Raw genomic sequence first — 22,863 nt, forward strand, 5'->3', positions numbered from 1 at the left:
TGGGTTGAAGGTACAAAGCAATAATCAGCCATCCAAAATGTCCTTGAGTTAGAATCAGGCTCTTTTCCAGTTTTTAAATGAGGCCACTGCTCTGTCACTGGAGGGCAAAGAGAAGAGACCCCCAGAGGGATAAACAGTTTGTCACATCATTGCTAATTATCTGCAGTCCTGATGTGCAGATGATGAATACCTGCTTTCATTATCACTGAAGAGTATTTTTCTTATCAGTCTTGCTGCTCTGCCAAGATGTTTGAGTGCAGAAAAGGGTTTCTGAAAGTATTTACAAGTTTGGAATGGTAATCTGAAATCGCCATCTTTAAAAACTCCCTTGAATTGTCCACCCACACTAATGTGTGCAGAACAAATCAGAAAACAAGTGACTCTAATAAATAAAGACAATAATGCCGTTCTGTGTCCATATGCGCCCATAATTAATGAAGTGCAAAAATTGTGAAAGAGGTGACATTGGGGTCGAGCTTAGAAAGACTGGCATTGCCATAGGAACCAGCTGCACCCACGCATTCATGGAGGGGAAGGCAGGGAGAGTCACAGTTAGTCAGGAAGAACAAGGGAGAGCGAAAAAGAAAAAGAGAGGGGAAAGATGTAAGAGTGATCAGCCTTTGATGTGACTATCAGCCTGCAGGTCTCTAATCTCTGGCTTCTAAATATTTTTTTGCCTATGTGATGGGATGAAATGAGATTAAGGCTCTGATTAAAACCTCCCCAAATTTACATGCTCTTTTCATCTGTGACACAGGTCCTTCGGCAATGTGGAGATTGTACCTTTGTCGGAAATATAGAGCAAAGAGGGAAGGTTTCAAACAACAACTGATGGCAGTCAGTTCACCTCTGTGCACTACTGAGTGGAAGGGGAAGTGATAATATCTGCAGGATGTTTTTAGCTTAAAGAAACCTAGAGAATCCAGCTGGATTTCCTACGCGTTGGACATTTGGGGGCCCATGTGTCACATCTTATCAGGCTGGCCCGAATATCTCGACAGCGATCTGTAGTCTGCTGTGTGATGCCATGTGTTTGCCAGGCACAGAAGTCGCTCGGAAACATTGTGACGTCATTTCATTATGGCTTAACATTGATCTCTAACTCTCTCTCTCTCCTTCTTCGCTCACAGCAAGGCCATTAAAAATTCCTTTTATCAAATTCGAGCTTTAATCAATTACTAAAGCAGGCTTCAGGCAGAACGTTATTTTTTCTGTTGGTTTTATCGGCTCGTGTCCGCACAGCTGACACAACAGTCACATTTTAGCTTCAATGGGATGTTTTAAGGCAACATTTCAAGCATTTGAAGAAAAACTTGAGTTTAAAAAAAACATGGATTTTTGGAGATGAACATTTGATGGACATTGTTACGTTATAGCATAGATACAACTCCATATATGTCATCGTTTTAGGAACTGATTTGACCCACATGCAGTAAGCACTCAGGAGACAGAGAACTCATGACAGACTCAATGACATAGGGCCCAATGAAACAAGGAGACGGTTTCTTAGTCCTAGCTTTTAGGGGTATGTCCCAGGAAGACAACCAAACCTTCTGGCCAGGACAGTACACAGGAGCTGGCCGCCTCCTGTGGTCGGCATGTTTTTTGTTCGGTTCACTGGTGCGGAGGAGGGTATGGGAAGTAGCACACCAGACCTGTTTACAACGGCGAATTTGGTGGCGAATGGAGGTGACTGCTATGTCCTTCTCGTCTGCAGGGAACAAAGGCGGTTGGTAGCCAATAGAGGCCTCAAATGGTGAGAGGTCCGTAGCCGAAGAAACGTGAATTCATGGCATATTCAACCCAAGGAAGATAAACTCTCCAGTCCAGAGGATCAGTAGCAGTCAAACACCTGAGAGTGGATTCCAGTTGTTGGTTCATGCGTTCAGTCTGTCCTTTAGATTGGGGATGGTAGCCAGAGGTCAGGGAGGTCTTGGCCCCAAGAGCCAAACAAAACTGTTTCCAAACTCGAGATATAAACTGGGGCCCACTATCTGGCAAAATGTCCTGAGGAATGCCATGAAGGCGGAAAACATACTGTACTAGCAGCTGAGCTGTTTGAAAAGCTGACAGGAGTCTTTTCAGGGGAATGAGGTGACAGGCCTTACAAAAATGGTATACGATAGTGAGGATGGTTGTCAACCCTTAATGGGCAAACCAGTTAGAAAATCGAGGACAATATGTGACCAGGGGCACTTGGGAATGCTCAGGGGTTGGAGAAGACCAGAAGGAGGTTGGTTGCCAGGTTTGTTCCTAGCACAGACTCAGCATGCTTGTACATACTCCCTGACATCTTTATGAAGAGATGGCCACCAGAACCTTCTCAAAATAAGAGAAATGGTACGGCTAACCCCTGGGTGGGCAGAAAACTTGGCGGTGTGAACCCAACGGATTAGTCGAAACTTAACAGTCGTAGGAACAAAAGTCCTGTTGGGGGGACCTGTGCCTGGACCAGGTTTGAGCTGCTGGCCCTGATTAATTAGGTCCTCAATCTCCCAAGTCAGAGCCCCAAAAGTCCAGTGAGGGGGTATGATTGGCACAGCTTTCTTTTCAGAGTTGTCTGGGGAACACAGTCGGGACAGAGCATCAGGCTTAGTATTCTTAGAACCGGGCCTATAGGAAATAGAGGGATCAAAACGGGAAAAGAAAAGTGATCAGCATGATTGGCGCGAGTTCAGCCTCTTGGCTGACTGTAAATAGGCCAAATTCTTGTGGTCGGTCCACACTAGAACGGGGTGTTTTGCACCCTCAAGCCAATGTCGCCATTCTTCTAAGGCCAGTTTAATGGCTAACGACTCTTTGTCCACCACATCATAGTTCTGTTCAATGCAACTGAGTCGTCGAGAAAAAAGGCACATGGATGAAGTTTCCCATCCACAGGGGATTGCTGTGAAAGTACTGCGCCTACGCCTGTTTCTGAGGCGTCAACTTCTAAAATGAACTGCCGGGAGGAATCTGGGTGAATCAAGATGGGGGTTTGTGAGGATTTTCCCTTCAGAGCAAGGAATGCCTTGTCTGCCTCTGGTGTCCAGGAGAACACAGTCTTTGTGGAGGTCCTAAATGCAGTCTTCCACTCGTCCCCCTGGCGGATCCTGACTAGATGATAAGCATTCCTAAGATATAATTTAGAAAAGATAGTTGCGCCATGAACAGGCTCAAAAGCTGAAGTAAGGAGTGGGAGTGGGTACTTATTTTTAACTGTAATTTGATTTAGCACCCTGTAGTCTATGCATGGGTGAAGGGACCCATCCTTTTTACCTACAAAGAAAAACCCGGCTACGAGTGGAGAAGATGAAGGATGAATTATGCCGGCAACGGTTGGGGAGTGCCAGGAAGTAAATCTATGGCGCAGTCGTATGGTTCATGTGGGGCCAGTGTAAGAGCCTTAACCTTACTGAAAACTTGCTTTAGATCATGACAATCAGTGGGGACCTGGCGAAAGATCAGGATCTTCACTCTCAGCTGAGATAATTTCAGTTGGGCAACAGCTGACTGAAGGCATGAGGAAAGGCAGCTAGTGGACCATGACTAGTGGCCAATGTATGTGGGGGTTGTGCTTCTGAAGCCATGGAAAGCCTAAGACTATTGAGTTCAAGGAAATGGGAAACACAAAAAAAAAATCTCCTCACTATGATTTCCAGATAATACTAAGGTCAACGGCTTGGTTCGTTGGGTTATTCTTTGTAATGTCTGCCCATCCAAAGTAACTGTAGTGAGGGGAGAAGCTCAGTCTCAATCTGCGCCTCCTTTACTAGTCTCTAATCAATGAGATTCTGTTCACTCCCCGAATCGATCAGAGTGGAGAGGTTCTGTGTATGACGGTTGAATATTAAGGAAGCTGGCAAACTAAGTCTGGGGGCAAAAGAGTCATTGAAATGGTCCGCCAGTCCCCCCTCTCATACTGACGGACCCGATCTTTTGGTCATGTGGGACATGTAGGGCAGTCGGCTATGAAGTGCTCGGGGGAGCCACAGTAAAAGCACTGATTGGTTTGGCGGCGTCTCTGTCTCTCTTCGAGGGAGAGACAAGTACGCCCAACCTGTAGGGGCTCAGACTCGGAGGTCGGTACTAGGGAGGAGGGTCGAACAGCTTAAGAAACCTCGCTGGAGGGTTGGGTTCTAACAAAGCTACGATCTAATCGGGATCTCTTTCTCTCTTATTCGACTATCCAGCCTGGTTGCTAAGGTAATCAACTCATTCAAGGTATTGGGTTCATCTTTTAAGGCTAACTCATCCTTTAGTGGTTCATCTAAAGACTGAAAAAAGGCAGCCTTGCGAGCACATCATTTTAGGAACTGATTTGACCCACATGCAGTAAGCACTCAGGAGACAGAGAAGTAAAGGCAAAAGGTTTATTCACAGGAAACAAGCAGGGAAAACAGGAAGGGGCGTCAACTGTAAGGGAAGTAAAGCTGGTAAGTAAGAGAATGAGTTAGACCTTAGGTGTATGAATGAGTGTGTGCATGGTTGTTTGTGTGTTGCCCTGCGATGGACTGGCGATCTGTCCAGGGTGTACCCTGCCTCTCGCCCATAGACTGCTGGAGATAGGCACCAGCTCCCCCGCGACCCACTATGGAATAAGCGGTAGAAAATGACTGACTGACTGACTGACTTTCTAAATAATAAATCTGTCTTACTACAAATGGTGAATGATCTGCCAGGAGGGGGGAGAGACACGGAGCTGCACACAGGTGAGGCCAGAGCAGGTAAGCACTTGACACAAGGAGTTAGTCACCGTGGCTTGGTTAGTGGTACTGCCATTGGTGGAGGGTGGACAGGGTTCGCTTGAGGTGGTCTGAGGAATGGTCGAGTCAGGAAGCTGCCAGCCGGTACTTGATCCAAAAAGGTTAGTAGAAACGAAGATTCTTGGTGTGGTCGATGGTTCACTCTGAAGTCGAAAATCTTTAGACATCAGGAGGCCAAAAGTGTTCCAGAGGACACTCAGGACGTAACTCAACCTGAGGCGGAGAACACAAAGGTTAGTTAACTAGAATTTCAAAGTTAAAAACTTAGACGTGGGCTTGGGTTGTACCATGATGGGCATCACTCGAGCGGTGAGTTGCTGGCAGCTTCCTTCTTAAATACCCCAGGGATGATCAAGGAGATGAAAAACACCTGTCGCCTCTCACCCACTGTCTCCAGGCCATCTAGGGGCTAAACACAGTAAGCAGCACTGTAAAACATGCAAAGCACTCAGCTCCTGACAATATATCAAAAAGTGAAGTAAAGGACATCAATTATCTAAAGTACTTTCATCTGAATAATTACATTTTATTCCTCTGTTGTGTTAAATTAGTATAGCTGATGAATCTGTCATCTTTCATGTTTTACTATCTTTTCTTTTTTGTATTTTTTAATTTACCTGTCATCACTATTTAAACTTAATCCATTTGTCCTGTTCAAATTCAATTATTTCTCTGCTTTGCATGACAGTCAGAGTTGGGCCTGTTACCAATATTAAGGTATACTAAGGTTTCAAAATTAGGTTGTCCAAACCACTGAATTTTCCTGTCATCCTGTTATTGTGGTTTAAAGTCCATTTAATAAGATGTCAGACTGGCCGAGGTTTCACCAGCTGTTTGAAACAAAAATGATGTGGTCTTGGCCCTCCCATACCAGTTTTGGTATTCTTTCATTTGGCATACAGACCAAAAAAAAAACATGTTCTTCCTTTATCAACATTATGCTCTCAAATATTATCTGCGATCGCTTCATGGTCTTTATGGTGTCCTCATCCCTCACCTTTGAGCTGTTCCCTGAAATTCAAGATTCCCATTGTTTCCTAATCCAGGGGTAAAAAGTGCCCAGCAAAAAGAAATTTCCTACATGTGTTTCCTTCCACAGACCTCATCCAAGTTGCCTGCATAGATGATCTCTGCAGCAAAAGTGCTTGCTAGATCCATTTCCAAAAAGTGGTAACACATTCATTAAGCACATTTATGTTTTTTTCTTTTTTTTTATGTAAAGATAATAATTAATTTTCTGTGTACTGTGACAGGCTTTAAGACAGACTTTAAGATGGTCAGAATGTCAATATCCAGATATGGCTGTGCCTTTCTGCTTCAGTATTTGTGACTTATAAGTCTCTTTTTGGTTCAGAAAGTGCTATTTAAAATTATTTCTGTCTGCATTTAGTGGGATTGTGATTCATTCATGTTTTATACCTGTAGTATTATTGTATTTTCTGGCTCTTATCCAAGCAACTAAGGAATAGAGACTTTAACTCTAAAAATCCTCATCAAAATCCTCATCATCAAAATAGTTATGAGATAGAACATTTTCATGTAACATGGGGAAGGTCAGAAGTGTGGGAAAAAAACTGGAGTCTGATTAAAAGGATACAAGAGGTCAGTGGATTTGATAGAGAGGAAGTTTGATATCATTCTGTCGCCCGTTCTGATGGGACCATCTGTCACCCCCACCTATCACCCAGCCAGCTCGCAGCCACCTCACTCAGTCATCGCCACAGCCTGATGGATGTCCTTGTGTTGTGTCTATATGTGTCAAGAGTGAGTCAACACCAGAGTGACTGTGTGATAAGCTGGGTGAGACAGGGGGCAAAGTGCTTCCAGTGGGGTTTGTCGTGAGATCTGTTGTTGGTGAAACACAGCACACACAAGCTTTGGGGCAACATTGACCAAAATGCTCCTGGCCTTTAGTTGTTACTCTGTACCAAATTGTAAAGAGTCATTTTCCTTTTATTCACTTATTTTTCTTTGCTTAAACCATATCTTTTTTTTTTTTATTATTATTTTTTTTCTATTTCTTCTGTCTCCTTCATGCTTGAAATGTATCAAAAATGGATGTCAACCATTTTCAAAGATGAAGGTCTACCCACAAACCTCCCAGGTTTAGCTGAATCATAGAGTGGCTTTTTAAATCTCCTTTAAGGCTGAGAAAATAAGAGATAAAATTGTAGGAAAAAAATTCACTCAGCTGCCACCAACAGTTTTCATATTGTGTTTGTTTAAAAAATCATCCCAAGTGTTACTAGGTGAGCCAACTCATTTTCTCAGATGCTACTGATGGGGATTTTCTTCTCTGATGATGTTAGCAGCAGATTCACTGAGTACAATTGCTAGTGTGGTTCTTCTGAATTCTAATGAAATAACAAATGATCAAATTGTTCCTTCTCATAAACATCCAGTACACCTTTTTGTGTCATTACTTCAGCGTAATGCTTTGGTCTGAACTCCTTGTTATTATAGCTCCACAGGCTCTTCTTTTACCCCTGTTCTGAGGCACGTTTGAGAGCAACTTGCTTTGGTGCCGTCTCTTTAAATGCTACTGAGGCACTTCACACACCCCTCGAGGTCAAAGAGCGCTGCACTTTCAGCCATTCAGGCATTTTTGTAGTTTGATAACAATTATCTAGTGCCACAGAAACAAGATAAAAATGGCAAAAACAATGCAAAACTGTTAATGTAATAATAACATTCAAAACAAGCAGTACGGTTATGTCCTAAAGGAGGTAAAAGCAGCACACAGCACTAGCATAAGCAGAAGGCACGATGCTACTGCTTTCAAAACAATGTTCAGGACGTCATATCAACACACAATAAATTCATGTCTAAAATAAAGTTTGTTGTCATTTGAGCGTTATTTGCAGCTTACCGCTTTGCTGCATCCGTCGTTTCCATAGACAGAAGGAGCTGAACCCTTATCAGAGGAAGTCTTTCAGCAAATCGTTCTTGATACTGGTGGAGGTTGCTGAGGAACTCTTCCTTAAAGTGGGGAAATAGGAATTCCCCTACTAATGTGGGTAGATTTCCATGAAAACTAAAATTTCACCAGGCACTTCAAAGAGGTTCTGATGCTGGAGGATGATGTAATGAATTGTGTGGGTTAAGACACCCAACAACCTAACCAAACTTATCCTTTTTCAGCTTCAGCATGCTTGAGCTTGGACTACAAAATCACAGCGAGAAATAAATATGGCAGATACAGAAAATTGATCAGCTGAAAATCCATGACCTTGTTTACCTGTTCTGCAGCAAATACTGTGACGTAACAGTTAAAAAAACGTAACAGATGATAGAGAAAACTGAACGGACTGAAAAATATGACCTAAACAGAATATAAAGATATCTCCTGGAGAGACTAAATTCAACTTTTCTGCACTCCTACAGACTCCAAGTATACAAAAAATGTATTTAAGGGCTAAAAAAGTGGATTTTGCATCATATGTCCCCTTTTGTGCATAGTCACTGAATCGCTTTTTCCACAATATCAGTAAGTGAATCAGTCAGAATTTCCTCCAGCTTAAAACTGAAAAGATAGAAGTTATTGTTTTGGATCCATGGATGCAATGATAGCAATCCAGACTCAACTAGACTCTATAAGGCTAAATACCACTGAACATTCAAGAAACATAGGTGTTGTTATAGACTCAAACCAAAGTTTCAACATCCGCATAAAATCTATTACTAAATCAGTGTACTACTATCTTAAAACATTGCTAGAATAAATGGTTTCTTGTGAGACTAAGACACATTGAAACTGGTGCATGCTTTTATTTTTTGTAGGTTAGATTATTGTAATGGTGTCTCTACAGATCTCAAAAAAATCATCAGGCATGCTGCTGTCAGAGTCCTGTCCCACACCAGGAAAATGGATCATATCCCCCAGTCCTGGTATCCCTGCATTGACTCCTTGTTTGTCAAATGAATGGAAGTTAAAATCTTGTTATTGGACTATATGGCACTGCATGGTTTTGACCATAAATACATTTCAGAGTTGCTTATGAGGTAAGAACCATGGAGAGCCTCAGGTCATCTAAGACCTGTTTACTCAGTGTTCCCAAGTACGACGTTTAGATCCTTTGCTTCTTGGATCTGGGAAAAACTCCTAAAAACCTGAGATGTGCAGAAAATGTTGACTCCTTTAAGTCAGAACCAAAAAACATTGCTGGTCACTGCAGCATTCCCATAAAGGTGATATCTGTCGTGTCTTAGCTTTTTATTTGTTTTAAATTTGTATTTATATGATGTAGCTTTCTTTAACTCTGTATCTTTATATTGCCGGAAAACCCTTTAAATAGCCTAGCGTTCAAATGGTGCTATACAATTAAATTTGCTGTGGCTTAATTCTAATATATTTGCTTTCTCCTAAACCTTTCCTTCTTCCTCCCACTGGTAGTATCAGTCCCTACCTCCTTAAAAGTGATCTATACCACTGGAGGGGTAATTTGTTTTAGCTTTAATCCTAGATGAAAGCCATTTTTCACCCTACCAACTCAGGGCGGCTACATATTCAAGTGCTAAGAGCAATATATTTCACAGAACTGAGGTGGGAATGGGAGGGACTGGAAAAAACAAATTGTGGAAGGAAATTCAAAGGACTTTAAGTTCAGTATGTACTGTTATAGGACTAGGGGCACTATTTTGCTTTTGTAACATCAAGCACAATAAATGCAATTGTTTTTTGTGTTTTTCTGGCAACATGAATGCATTAATTAACCAGGAAAAGCCGTAGCAATAATTTGTGCACAGAGAATAACAAGGATGAGAAGCACATATATGCATTATTCATATAGAGGAACCATTTTATTTTGTTCTCAGATGTAAAAATAAAATAATGCGTTTTTTTGCTCTCGAAGCAGGTCTTGTGTCTTTGTATTATCTTTATTTCTAACTCACTTAGGAAAGTTTGGCCAGCCACAGTAAGGTCCAAATTATCTTGCAGCCAGGGTAACTGCAGCTTTACTACTATGGAGGAGAAGAATTGTATTACAACCTTCTACCTGAATGTTCCAGTATTGGCACTCTGGAGTGATGTTGGGCCAAATGACTTTACATATTTAATGTATTCCCAGAGGCTGAAAGGCAACAGGCATTCACTCCTCATGTTGTGCACCACTTGTCCCTTATGCCTTCTATCAGCAGACCTAAATGATACTGCTGGGAAATTCTTAGCGAGGCTGCGGGCTTGTCCGTATGCCATTTTTAAAAGCGTGCTGTGGCTTAAGGTTTGAATTTGAAAAGAACATGTGATGTGCAGTAGATGTGCATGTTGTCTGACTGAGGACAGCCAACTTCTTTATTCATCTTAAAGACTGTCACGACTTAGCTCTAAGGCATGCTCTGCTCATTTTGCTTTGTGAGCATCCACAGAAATAAAATCTGCCTATCAGAATTTCTCTCCACAACCTTGTCCAATCAGAGAGTGTTTGATTCCTTTTGTCTCTAAGCACAAGTCAGATTTTGGTATACATCATTCAACCTGAATACATGCAAAGTTTGTATGGAAAGAGTATCACAGCAGGGGTATGCAGGGGTGGTTCATTGTTGCTTTTCCTGCCTCCATTTAGAAAAAAAAATGTACACTCTTAGATCGCAGAGCAGTGCGTGTATACACCTACCAGGCATAACATTATGACTACTGACAGAGGAAGTAGGTAACACCTTTTAGTGGGTGGAAAACATTAGGCAGCACTTTAACATTTCATCCTTAAAGTTCATGTGTTAGAAGCAGGAAAAAATGGACAAGGGTTAGGATTTTAGCGAGTTTGAGAATTATGATGGCGAGATGATTTCCAAGAGCATATCCAAAACTGCTGCTCTTGTGGGCTGTTCCTGGTCTCCAGTGCCCAGTATTTATCAAAAATTACCCAAGGAAAACCAGTGACAGGGTCATGGGCTAAAAGCTAATTCATGCTCCCTTTACTCACGTAAATGGGGCCGCCTGTTTCAGACATCGTGAAGAGTCACTGCCCTCATGCTTTCATTGCATTTGTTAAATTGGCATGGACGGTAGATAGTGTAGCCACCAGAGGACAGTTCTGAGTTAGCTTTTAAATTCAGTAAAAAGGTTTCTGACTAAAGCAAACAAGGTGACGGTGGATTAAATCTTGATTATGGACAACCTGAGTCAACCTTCAAGGGTCTAGCTGAGTTGAGGCCATATTATGCGGTGGCTTCTTGAAGTGTTTTTTCATTTTGCACTATTACTCCTTAGATTATGTTGTTATATACAATTTCAGAAGATTTGGTTGTGGGGTAAGTGTGGAGATCACATTAGGGAATGGTATTTGGCCTACACACTATAATTCAAGATGGTCTGTAGCTTTCTGTTTGATTACCTTAGACTCACCCAGAGAAAAGTATTTTGGTGTGGATGGGCTGTCCACGAAATAAACCCTTTTGTGGATGACCCTTTGGTAACACTACATATGTGTCAATGTAAACTTTAATCTTTTCTTAAGTTGGAAAGAGACAAAGAAGATTTAATCACAAAAAACAAAGAAACTAAAATAAGATAAAGAAGAGACCTGAAACAAAAAGAGATTTACATAACATTTAAATTATTCTATCGCAACAAATCAAGAAAAAAAGTCACCTACATCTGAGATTTAAGAGACTTCCACCAAGTGTTGGTAACATGCAACAACAGGCATTTGGCATCTATAACCATCCCAAAAACCCTAATTTTAAAAATGTTAGGGGTAAAATCATTACAGCCCATCGTGTTTTACTTTCAAGGTCAAGATACTCTATTTTTCCAGATAAATAATTAAATCAAATCTGGAGAGTCTGGATGTTTAAATAGGTCAAGGTATGTAACACAACTTTAACTCTAGAGAAATAGGTTATCATACCAGTATGCTTTTAGATGTAAGTTTGTTTTTGACATGATTGGGCGGTTTTAACGTTTAACTTACATTTTTAACCCCAACACAATGCAGAAAGTCTTTTTTAAAGTAAGAAATACAATTTTCGACACAGGTGGTGGGATTTTCTCTCTTTTAGTTTTTGCTAAATGTTAGTGCCACTTCTGTTAAAATTCACCATGATGTGTTTTTCTCTATGTATAGAAGAGTTTCTACTACAACTCTAGTTTGCCTTCTGGTCCTATTTGAGACAGAAGGGACATTTTTGTGAGGACAGAATATTTGCAGAAAAAAATTATATGGTGAGCATTTCAGCAGGGTCCTATTTCTGCAGTCTCTTCTACTGTCACCTGCTTGCTCTTAGTTGCTCAGATTCTGCTAAAGCAGCAAAACAAGACATCACACTTGTAAGGAAAAATTACATAGACATATCATCCAGGGTTTGCAGTCTTTTAAACCCAAGTACCTAAAGAAATGCACAACTAGATATTGCACAAGTTACATTAATAAATGCAGGGTAAAATAAAATCTTTGCGTCAGACAATCTAGGCAAGAAAATGTGTGTGTCAATGTGGAATCAGATTTACATTGTAACAACTATATAATATTTGTCAGCTTAGAACCCCTTAAAATGTAAATGTATGCATTGTGGTGCAAACATTTATAATCAATACATTTGTGCATTTAGTGGCTCTCCTAAAAGATTGATCATATATCACTTCTGTTCATTTGCTTACTAAAATATTTACTAAAAATAGGTGGATCACTTTAATTTGGCTTTGAGGTATCTCCTTTGGTTTCTTGTGAAATGTTTATTTAATTACACAGCTACTTTTTTTTCATAAGCCTTTAAATTAGAAATTAACTAACCAAGACTTTCTGGACTTGTGCTGATTGGACAAAAATAGTTTTTTTTTTTACTTTACACATACAAACAAGAAAGACACATATTTGGATGAAAGCTACTGTAGTGAGAGCTATGTGCAAAGTAACTAAAGGATACGTGACATTAAAGAGATGACCCTCAGAGACAGATGCATTATTTTCAGCCATTAACATCTGTATTTATGTACATTCCCAGAATTATATTGCAGTAAAGTGCTGCAATTTACCCTGCCCTGAATATACTGTAGTTAACTTTCTTCCTAAGCCAGCAAACAGTGTACGAAGCTGTGAGTTATGAGTCCCCAGAGAGAGTTTTTCTGGGCTAGAAAACATGAGAGCCTAACAGTTCGCCAGTTAAAACATGTGGCTCCTGGTTTATTGGCTCTTTCAGAAGAAGCAGAGCCTTTTTCAGCTTTTAAAATACATAGAACCTTTAAGTACAGAATTTTCTGGAATGTTCACCTCTAGTCAAAAATGGTATGGGTGATTTGAAATTTTATTTCGAATTAACACATTTTAAAAATTGGTATGACGTATTCGACTAAAGCATGAAAATGTTTTAGTTGCACAGGTCACCAACGGAATGCCCTGTTAAGATTTTTTTTGGGTGATTTAAGTTAAGCAATTCCAGTTTCTAATCCAACTCTTCAGTCTCTAACCATGTTTCATGAAGGTAACAAATATTTTGTCTCTGCTGTATTTTACTCAACAGAGATAAACAGAAAACAGTGAAATTGCCCGTTAGTGAATTAATCCCTGAGTGTAGTGCTGATGGGAAGCTCTGAAGCAGATGCTAACTTTAGCATCAATAGCAGATAACGGTTAGGTAGTCGTAGGATTCTCATACTGCTAGCAATCTGTTAGCACCTTGTCAAAAGTGTTGAAGGCTTCTTCAGTGCTTTTGTAACCAAGGATTGTCAGTCTTGATAAAGCCAAATCCATCAACAGAGCAAGGCACCAGAAGAACCACTTCCTTATATACCTCTAAAAGAAACCCTAAACATATACACTGGGTGTCAAGATTAAAGCAATCCCCTTCATTCCCAGGGCCCAAAATAAAATCCTAAAGAGTAACAAGCTAACAGCAGCTGGTTAATACTCTGTGAGGCAGGCTTTCTTTTCACAAGAAAATAATTTTTAATGTATATTTAATGTTGCGAGATCTTGTTATAAATCTTAAAATCACTGAAAGTGCTCAAACAACAAGGACTGGAGGGACACCTATACAGATAATTTGAAAATACTTATCTGGACCCTGATATAATACTTCAGCTCAGGACATCCTTAATTTTTATACAATAAATAAATCCTGCTGATGTACATATTAAGAAAATAACTACGTTGCTTAAAAACAATTGCAATAATGTTTTGAATTTTTATTCCAAAATGGATTATCTTAGTTAACAGTGGGCGTCCTTTACACCTACGTTTTTTGGCAAAGACAATTTAATATCCAAAACCTGCCCAAACCTTAATTATCTAACCACAGCCTCAAACATTTCCTAATATTAACCATCTGTTGTGTCAGAAACGAAAAATAGGCTGAACACAAACCAACCACCAATTAGATTTCCCCTGCAATACAACTCAGAAAGCAATTTTCCAAGGGACAGAACTGCCTTGAAACACATTTTGTGTTAAAACCTTCCTAGTATATCACTTCTTCACTAATGTACTATCCTCCCTAACTTTATTGTTTTGCCTAGAGTCTGATTGGATTTCCAGCCTTTTCCTGGAATTTGAGGAGCAGCTGAGCATCACTAACAGCCTTGAGCAGAGCATTATGGCTGCAGTTCAGTGAGAGTAAAAACAAAACTCACCCATAGCCACACGTATTGTAGGAACCTATAGCAAATGCAGAAATTGAGCCTCGGTTAAAGGGGATTTGTTTGGTTTACCATCATCATTTAACTTTAAGGTTCAACCTAATGGCAACATTAAATTGCTGCATTGTCCACAAACGAGCCAATTTTGTTAAAAACATCAGAAAGTTTCAATTTGCATAATAGCAACACATTTTGACTTTAAAATAACACGCTGCAACAAGCTCGTTATCAAATGAGTCCAACCCCGAAGGAACCTCTTTTCGCCTGTATAAAACAAAACATGCTCCTTTATTAAAAAAAGAGAAATCTTTTACTAGTTGATATCTTTGCCTTGACAACTAAATGGTTCTCCTGAGAGAAATCACATCAGACGCAACTCCTGTCACCTAAGAACGGGAAACTGAGGCTCCAGTTTGCAGAGGCTTAACAAAATTGGACAATAACAGATTGGAAAAATGTTGCCCTGGCCAATAAGTGTTGATTTGAGTGATAGCATTTAGATGATAGAGTCAGATTTTAATGTGAACAAGATGAAAGCCTTGATCCGTCCTGCTTAATATCAACAGTATAGGCTGGTGGTGGGAGTGTAATTGTGTCTGAGATATTTTCCTGGCCCACTTTTGGCCCCTTAGGACCTATTTGACATTGCTTAAGTGCCATAGCCTACCTGACTGTTTTTGCTAACCATATCAATCACTTTATGACCACAGTCTACCCATCTGCTGTTGGGTAATTAAAATTTTTAAATTACTTGAATAAATCATGACAAAAAATTGGGATGCCGATATTAGCTCAACTATTATTCAAATGTAGAAAACATGTCCCTATCCCTTTGTTTTGCAACTTGCAGTTATGAAACAAATATGTGTTGTTGGGGAAATGTTCCACCAACCATTTCTAAGCTATCTACCTCCCTTATTATTATCTTCTAGCAGCTCAGGCTGTGTTTACTGCATGTCAGAAGTTAAACTATTTCGTTCTTACTTTTGCCTCTTAAAACTAAATTACACTGTAGTAGTTACACTTAATCGTGAGAAGAAGTGAGTTTTGCTAGGTTTTTCATTTGAGTTTAGAAATTAATATTTTATGCTAGAAGTTTTGAAATCAAAATTGGAAGCACATTTTAATAATCAATTAATCAACAAATTAATGAAAAAAAGCATTAAAAAAATCTTAATTTAAATTAAGACCCATGTAAGTAACCATTTTAACACTGTCTTCTATAAACTCATTCAAAACCCAGAGAAATGGACCCGCAGTGAATCTGTATTTGTGAGACCTCAGTCGCCTCATATTCTGTGAACTGATGAAACAAAGTAGACCTTTTTCTAATGCGTGCGTCCTTTTACAAATGGCATAAAACACACAATGTTTCAGAAATACAACGTCATCGTACTCATACTCGTAATCGTACTCATTTTCTTCCGCTTCACCGGGTCGTGGGGGCAGCAGACTTAGTAGAGACACCCAGACAGACGTCCCTCTCCCCAGACACCTCCTCCAGCACCTCCGGGGGAAGCCCAAGGCATCCCCAGGCCAGCCGAGAGACGTTGTCCCTCCAACGTGTCCTGGGGTGTCCCCTGGGCCTCCTCCCGGTGGGACGTGCCTGGAACACCTCCCGAGGAAGGTGTCCAAGAGGCATTCGATATAGATGCCCGAGCCACCTCAACTGGCTCCTCTCGATGTGGAGCAGCAGCGGCTCAACTCCGCGCCCCTCCCGGATGGCCAAGCTGCTCACCCTATCTCTAATGGAGTGCCCGGCCACCCTACGGAGGAAGCTCATTTCAGCCGTTTGTATCCGGGATCTTGTTCTTTCGGTCATGACCCAAAGTTCATGGCCATAGGTGAGGGTAGGAACATAGACCGACCGGTAAATCGTGAGCTTCGCTTTTCGGCTCAGCTGTCTCTTCACCACAATGGACCAGCACAGCGTCCCCATTACTGCGGCAGCCACACCGATCCGTCTGTCGATCTCCCGCTCCATTCTCCTGTCACTTGTTAACAAGAACCCAAGATACTTAAAGTCCTCCACTTGAGGCAGGAACTACCCTCCAACCTGAAGAGGACAAGCCACCCTTTTCCGGTTTGAGAACCATGGCCTCGGACTTGGAGGAGCTGATCTTCATCCCAGCTGCTTCACAGTCGGCCGAGAACCGCCCCAATCCATGCTGTAGGTCTTGGCTAGAGGGGGCCAGCAGGACCACGTCATCTGCAAAAAGAAGAGTCGAAACCCACTGGTCCCCAAACCAGACCCCCTCCGGTCCTTAGTTGCTCCTAAAAATCCTGTCCATAAAAGTTATGAACAGGACCGGTGACAAAGGGCAACCCTGTCGGAGTCCAACATGCTCCGGGAACAGGTCTGACTTAGTGCCGGCGATGCGGACCAAACTCCTCCTCTGCTTGTACAGAGACCGGATGGCCCCTAATAAAGGGCCCCCGACTCCATACTCCTGGAGCGTCCTCCACAGGGCAACATGAGGGACACGGTTGAATGCCTTCTCCAGGTCTACAAAACACATGTGAACTCCCATGAACCCTCGAGTACCCTGTAGAGGGTGTAGAGCTGGTCCAGTGTTCCACGGCCAGGATGAAAACCACACGGGTTCTCCTGAAGCCAAGGTTCGACTATCGGCCGGACTCTCCTCTCCAACACCCTATATCCAGAGACTTGAGGTACGGGGCGGATCTTATCCACCCCCGAAACCCTGCCACCATGGAACTTTTTAACCACTTCAGCCTGGATGATGAAAGAATCCAACCGCATGTCTCCAGTCTCTGCTTCCAACAGGGAACGGCAAGATTGAGGAGATCCTCGAAGTACTCCTTCCACTGCCCGATAATGTCCCCAGTAGAGGTCAGCAGCTCCCCACCCCCACTGTAAACAGTGTTGGCAAAGGACTGCTTCCCCCTCCTAAAGCGCCGGACGGTTTGCCAGAATCGCATCGAGGCCAACAGGTAGTCCTTCCATGGACTCCCTGAACTGGTATTGAAACCTGCCTGATGATCTGAAACATTTAAAATCACAAACATTCAAAGCCAAAATAAATTTGTAAAGGGGAAAATAATTGTTTATGCGACTGTATCTATAAAACTTCATGGTTAGTGTGACTTTATCAATTGCTAGTGCACTGGTCTGAGTTTGGTTTTCTATGTGTGTCATTTTCAACAGTCAAGATGGCCACTGTAGTGTCTCTTGAAGGGTTGTTGAGTGCTATTTGTTTCTGTCAAACAGTTTGGAGAGAAGACATTTGATGCCCAGACAGTGTTTCATAAAATCAGTCACAAAGCACAGACAAAGTGGAGTTCTGGGGTGATCTAATCTTAATTGCCTTCATTTGTGCAGCTTCAGCTAAAGAACTAACCTTAATGATTGGCCTTTAAGTGTGACTAAGGAGTCAAAAACACAAACCACTTCCACTGTATCTACCTTTAAATATTTTGAAAGAATTTCCAGCAGCTACAGAAAACATAACTGATATAGTTTTAAATTAAAGACAAATCTAGTCTAATTATATTTTATTGTTTCTTGGGCACCACCTGTAAAAATGACTGATCTCAGAATTTGGTTCATAGTGCAGAGATGTCATACCTTAATGTGATCAAGCATCCATAATAATATACACCTCACCTTTTGCTGTTTGAGTTGAGACTGTAGAGTTGAAATGTAGGACTCAGTTTTCTGAGTTTTCTTATCTTTTTAATAGTCTGTGGCTCTTCTTTGTTCCCCCAGTTTTGAAATAGATATGGTAATTTGCCACAAAGTAAGGATTTTTTGATTTTGTGGCTGTAAACTGTATTCTAAAACAACAAGACAGGCTCTGAATTGAACTTAAAGAGCTACAAATAAAATTAGGAAGTTCACATGTCTTGTTTCATGGTGTGAAGAATACAATTGTGGACAATGACACACTAGAGAGGTCATGCAAACCAAGGCTATGCCCATATGCAATATCGAAATAAAACTAAAAATCCTTCATAGCATGTGCCTCCTGTGTTCTTTGTTTTTTTTCTAATTTAACATTGGTTGCTCAAAGTATTTAATTATTTATTAAAGTATAACTACTGAAAGCACTTTGTTGGATGATAGCTGTTTTTTACATATAAAAAACAATCAGTATTACAGTGTAAAAACTAGTACCTAACATTTTTTCTCACCTAATTGTCCCTGATAATATAAGGTAAGTGTAAAAAGTGCTGTACCATCTCACTTGTCTGCCTTATAATTTTACCAGGTGCTCTCATTGGCTTGAGGCACACATTATGCAAATTTAAAATCTGAAAATTAGGCATCTCAACTACACCCCATCTGTCCTAAGCACTGCCTGTGCTCATCTACATCCCAAAATATTCAAGTCCCCATGGAAACGAGGCACGCTACAAGACCCTTGGTCAGCAAGGGTGTTCAGTTTGACAGTATATGCATATTTTGTAGGATTTCCATCTTCATCTGTAGCCAAGTACCGTAGCCTATATCTTACATAGATTGTATATAAGAAACTGAGATAATTTTATGAAAGCCACACTGTTTAACCTGTTTGTACAAAAAGAAATTGTATTAATTGTATTGAACCTTTTCATTTGGTAATTGGTTGTACTGGATTTCTTTTTAGGGATAACAGAGTAAAGGCACTGAATACATATCCATGACACACTTTTCACATATTTATTTGTCAAACAAAAATTTAAAATCACATTTAATTTTCCTTCCACTTCACAAATATGAGCTATTTATCACATAAAATCCCAATAAAATAGATAAAAGGTTGTGGTTGTGGAATGAATAAATGTGGTTAAAATGGTGTGAATACCTTTGAAAGGCATTTTATGTTCTAACTCTCTCATTGAAGACAGTTCATTGCCCCAGTTTCATGCCTAATGTGATGCTCTGATAATCTCTGATCACCAGCGTCTTATCCATCATCTGAGCGTGTCACCACACACACCTCCAACACCATGGCGTGACAAGGAGCACAAAACTAACTGCAATCAAATCCTTATTTTAGGCCGTAAGAGATCCCACTACTTCATTCTCTTCTCTTCTCTTCTCTTCTCTTCTCTTCTCTTCTCTTCTCTTCTCTTCTCTTCTCTTCTCTTCTCTTCTCTTCTCTTCTCTTCTCTTCTCTTCTCTTCTCTTCTCTTCTCTTCTCTTCTCTTCTCTTCTCTTCTCTTCTTTTCTCTTCTCTTCTCTTCTCTTCTCACCTCTCCTTTCTCTCTGCTCTACCTCATGGCCCTTTTTTGCTTTCTCTGCTAACACAACTCATCCATCCTGAGCTAAAGGAGGCCCAAAACCTTTATGGTTTGTTCTGCAGCTAAGAGAAAGAGAGAGGACAGAATGGTTTCTGGTGTAAGGGTCGTTTTGTATGAATCCTTGTGGTTTGATTGAAGTGAGCCCCCATTCTTCTAAGCTTATGGTCCCTATTGTGATGAGGAGGCAGCTGGGTATGAATAGGAGAAGGTGAAAAGGGTGATAGAGTGGCCAGGTGACAAAAGAAGCATTAATTGTGACCAATAGTTGAAAGAGACTTGGTCTTTTTCAGCGCAGTAGAGGTAAATACGTTCTTGCATCACAGAAATGTTCTAGCAAAAAGAAAAAGAAAGCAACAACTGAATGTTTGTTTGGTACTTTCACTGGTTATGTTGCTTTTTAAAACAGAATATGTGGCAGCAGCATATTCCCGTTTAAGGATCACCATGTTTTTGCTATTGAAGGTTTTTGTTTTTTTCTTAAACTATTTCACACCTTGAAAAATCACTTTCAAATAATACATTTAATTTGTTTCATATGTAGAGTGGAGTCCAACTACCATGTGCTGGTATTGGGAGGTTTGATTAAGATTTATGCATAACAGATTTAAATAAGTAAATGTTTTGTATTATTTTTTCAGACACATCCCAGAGTGGACCAATCCCTGACCCTGTTAATTCAACGTCCGTGTTGATGTCAATTCTTCAGTGGAACAAACCAAGAAACACAGTAAGTAGATGTAAATTTTTTAATGGATGTTTTGGTTTCTTATTCAGACCTTTTAAACCACATTCATCAACGTTTCTCAGCATGAGTGCTAAACATTTGCCAAATGTTGTAGCTTGGACAAAGGTGTAAACTAAAGTTAGGAAACCTGATTGAAGAGCAGTTTCTCTGCTGTGCCATAAAGGGAGGTGCCGGTCAATTCTCCTCTTTGCCGCTTCGTACTTTTACAGCTTTGGTTTTGTGCCTGAGAATACAAAAAGGAGTCCTTAGCACCCATGTATAAATTAAAAAGTCATATTTTTTAGTAGCCGACAGGCCCCAAATGTGATCAGAACCTCCAGAAGTGGTAACAAGATGTTATATAAACATTTGAGAACAAATTTATTGAAGCTATGTTTTTAGGATTTGAGGATTTGTATAAATTTGTATCTACATAATTCATCAAAAAAATAATCTACTGAAGAAATAAATGATCTTCAATAGTCAAGTTCATGCGAAGATGTTTGTTTACAACAGTGCTGTCTGAACTTTTTACTACGTGGACATCAATCATCAATTAGAAAGTACTTGTGACCCCAAAAAGAGATATGTTTTAAATAGAAAAAATATTGTTTTTTATAATTTGATAGTTTTTTTTTATTTACTCAAAAATAAACTAAACCCTGTAATGTAATGAAACAAAACTGAGATAAAAACCATAAAAAAACTTGATCCAACCTTGTTTTATACACATATACCCTTCTTTGGGGATTGTCGTGCACACACTCAAGCATGCAGCACAGTACAAAGTGCATAGCTGGCAGTGAAGCTACTTTATGCTTGAGTGTATATCAATTAAGACAGATGTAAAGACGTGTTTCCCAGTCTCAGTTTGTACGGCTCTGTTTAATTGTAATGGAGACCTCACGACCTCCACTCAAACACAATTCAAAGAAAGTGACACATTTCAAGGACTTACATAATGAAACCACAAGCAGTCACAGAACCATAGGATGTGTACAAATACAAGACTGCCGTGGTAACAGAAAAAACTGGATGTTAGCAATGCTGGAGGGCTCCGTGACCGAAATGAATGAAAAGTGACTGATGGTGATGTGTTGAGGAAAGACTGAGGATTAAGGACCGATACATGAGCGGATGCAGCAAGACAGTTAGTGTTGTCTGTCTTTAGCTTTTGATCATTTAACCTTTTCCGTAGGTGACTTCATAAAGCAATAAAATGATGAGCAGTTTTGTTTATTTTGCTTGACATAAAGGTTTTTATGCAAGACACAATGAATTATTTGCAAGATCATTTGGGATCAATTAGAAAACAGGAAAAGAAGCAGTTCAGATGTCATGATATGCATACGTTAAGGGCCAGTGCCCATTAATCATACCTAAATAACCATCTGTTTTTCTTTCTATCTAAAGGTGTAGAATATAAATATTTATTTCTTAATTTAAAGATCCAGCAACCTAGACATACCATCTACCCAGAGTCTTAAGCCACCCTTAATTTCTTAATATTTTGGCTAGATCAAGGTCTGCTCAATTTTGAGTACGACTGGCCCAGAGTCTTCTGATTATTTTCTTTCTTTACTAACAATGTCCACAAGACTCTGTGAGTTTGGGTGTCTCAGCCACTAAACATATGCATTATTTAAACACGGGTTTAAGGAAAGTTCAGGCAACTGGCCAGTTAAATGAGAAATATGCAAAGCGTGACTGCATGACACATGAAATATACACTAATATCCTCAAATATTGCATTCAAGCAGTGGCTGTCTTTTCGATATTGTGCACACTGATGTTGTGATGAAGATTATGATTCAATAGATTGTGCAGTTCAAACAATGTAAAAGTAGCACTTTGCTCTGTGAACTATCCAGGATTCATCTTTCATTTATAAAAGGTTTGTTACTTTACCAATACATCTTAATCTGTTGATACAGCCCTGGTTCATTTCTTCAGTCATGTCAGTGGTAACATTGTTAAAAAAGGAGAGTTCCTTGTTAGGTGCCATTGATGGATGCTGGTGATTTCATCCTCTATTTAATTTAAAATTTTGAATTGTTTCAGGGTCTTTAATGTACAGAACTCTGTCCTGTGAGGTTTTGTATAAAACCATGTCATTTTGTACCTGCTTCATGGATCTTTTTACTCACCTGTTGCGTTCTGAGGTTTAGGTTGACCAAAGCACAGACAAGAGCTTGGCAGCAGCATGCTGTAAAAGTCTTAATCTTTATTCAAGGTTTTCCAAGCGTAGCAAAAACGTAGCAAAATCACTGCAGGTACAAGCATGAGACAAATCCAAAACTTACTTGAGTACTCACTTCATGAGCGTAGCAAAAACTGAACTTAATCAGAGGTTGTGAACGGAAGGAACCAGTGAAGCACAATGAGAACCAGAGAGCCAACAGAGGGGAGTGAGGTATGAACCAATGAGACACTGAGGCAAGTAATCAGATGAGAATGGACAACAGGTGTGAACCAGGCTGCAGGGAACTGAGTGAGTAAGAATAATAGCTAAGATGACCAGGCTATGAAACAAAGGGGAACACGAGAGTTAAACTATAACAGAAATCCAGGGG

At 40.3% G+C, this 22,863-nt stretch overlaps 1 protein-coding gene across 5 annotated transcripts in view; it reads left to right on the forward strand.

The window, feature by feature from the left end:
* The window catches only part of elfn1b (extracellular leucine-rich repeat and fibronectin type III domain containing 1b), a 183,098-nt gene that overhangs the window by 47,547 nt on the left and 112,688 nt on the right, over window positions 1-22,863 (forward strand). For all 5 annotated transcript variants that reach the window (XR_007038177.1, XM_047364617.1, XM_047364620.1 and 2 more), the window contains exon 2: window positions 20,205-20,293. The gene's annotated coding sequence lies outside the window, so the exon portion shown is untranslated. The remainder of the gene's footprint in view (window positions 1-20,204; window positions 20,294-22,863) is intronic.

This window comes from Girardinichthys multiradiatus, chromosome 5 (assembly GCF_021462225.1).
Source record: "Girardinichthys multiradiatus isolate DD_20200921_A chromosome 5, DD_fGirMul_XY1, whole genome shotgun sequence".
NCBI classification, from domain to species: Eukaryota; Metazoa; Chordata; class Actinopteri; order Cyprinodontiformes; family Goodeidae; genus Girardinichthys; species Girardinichthys multiradiatus.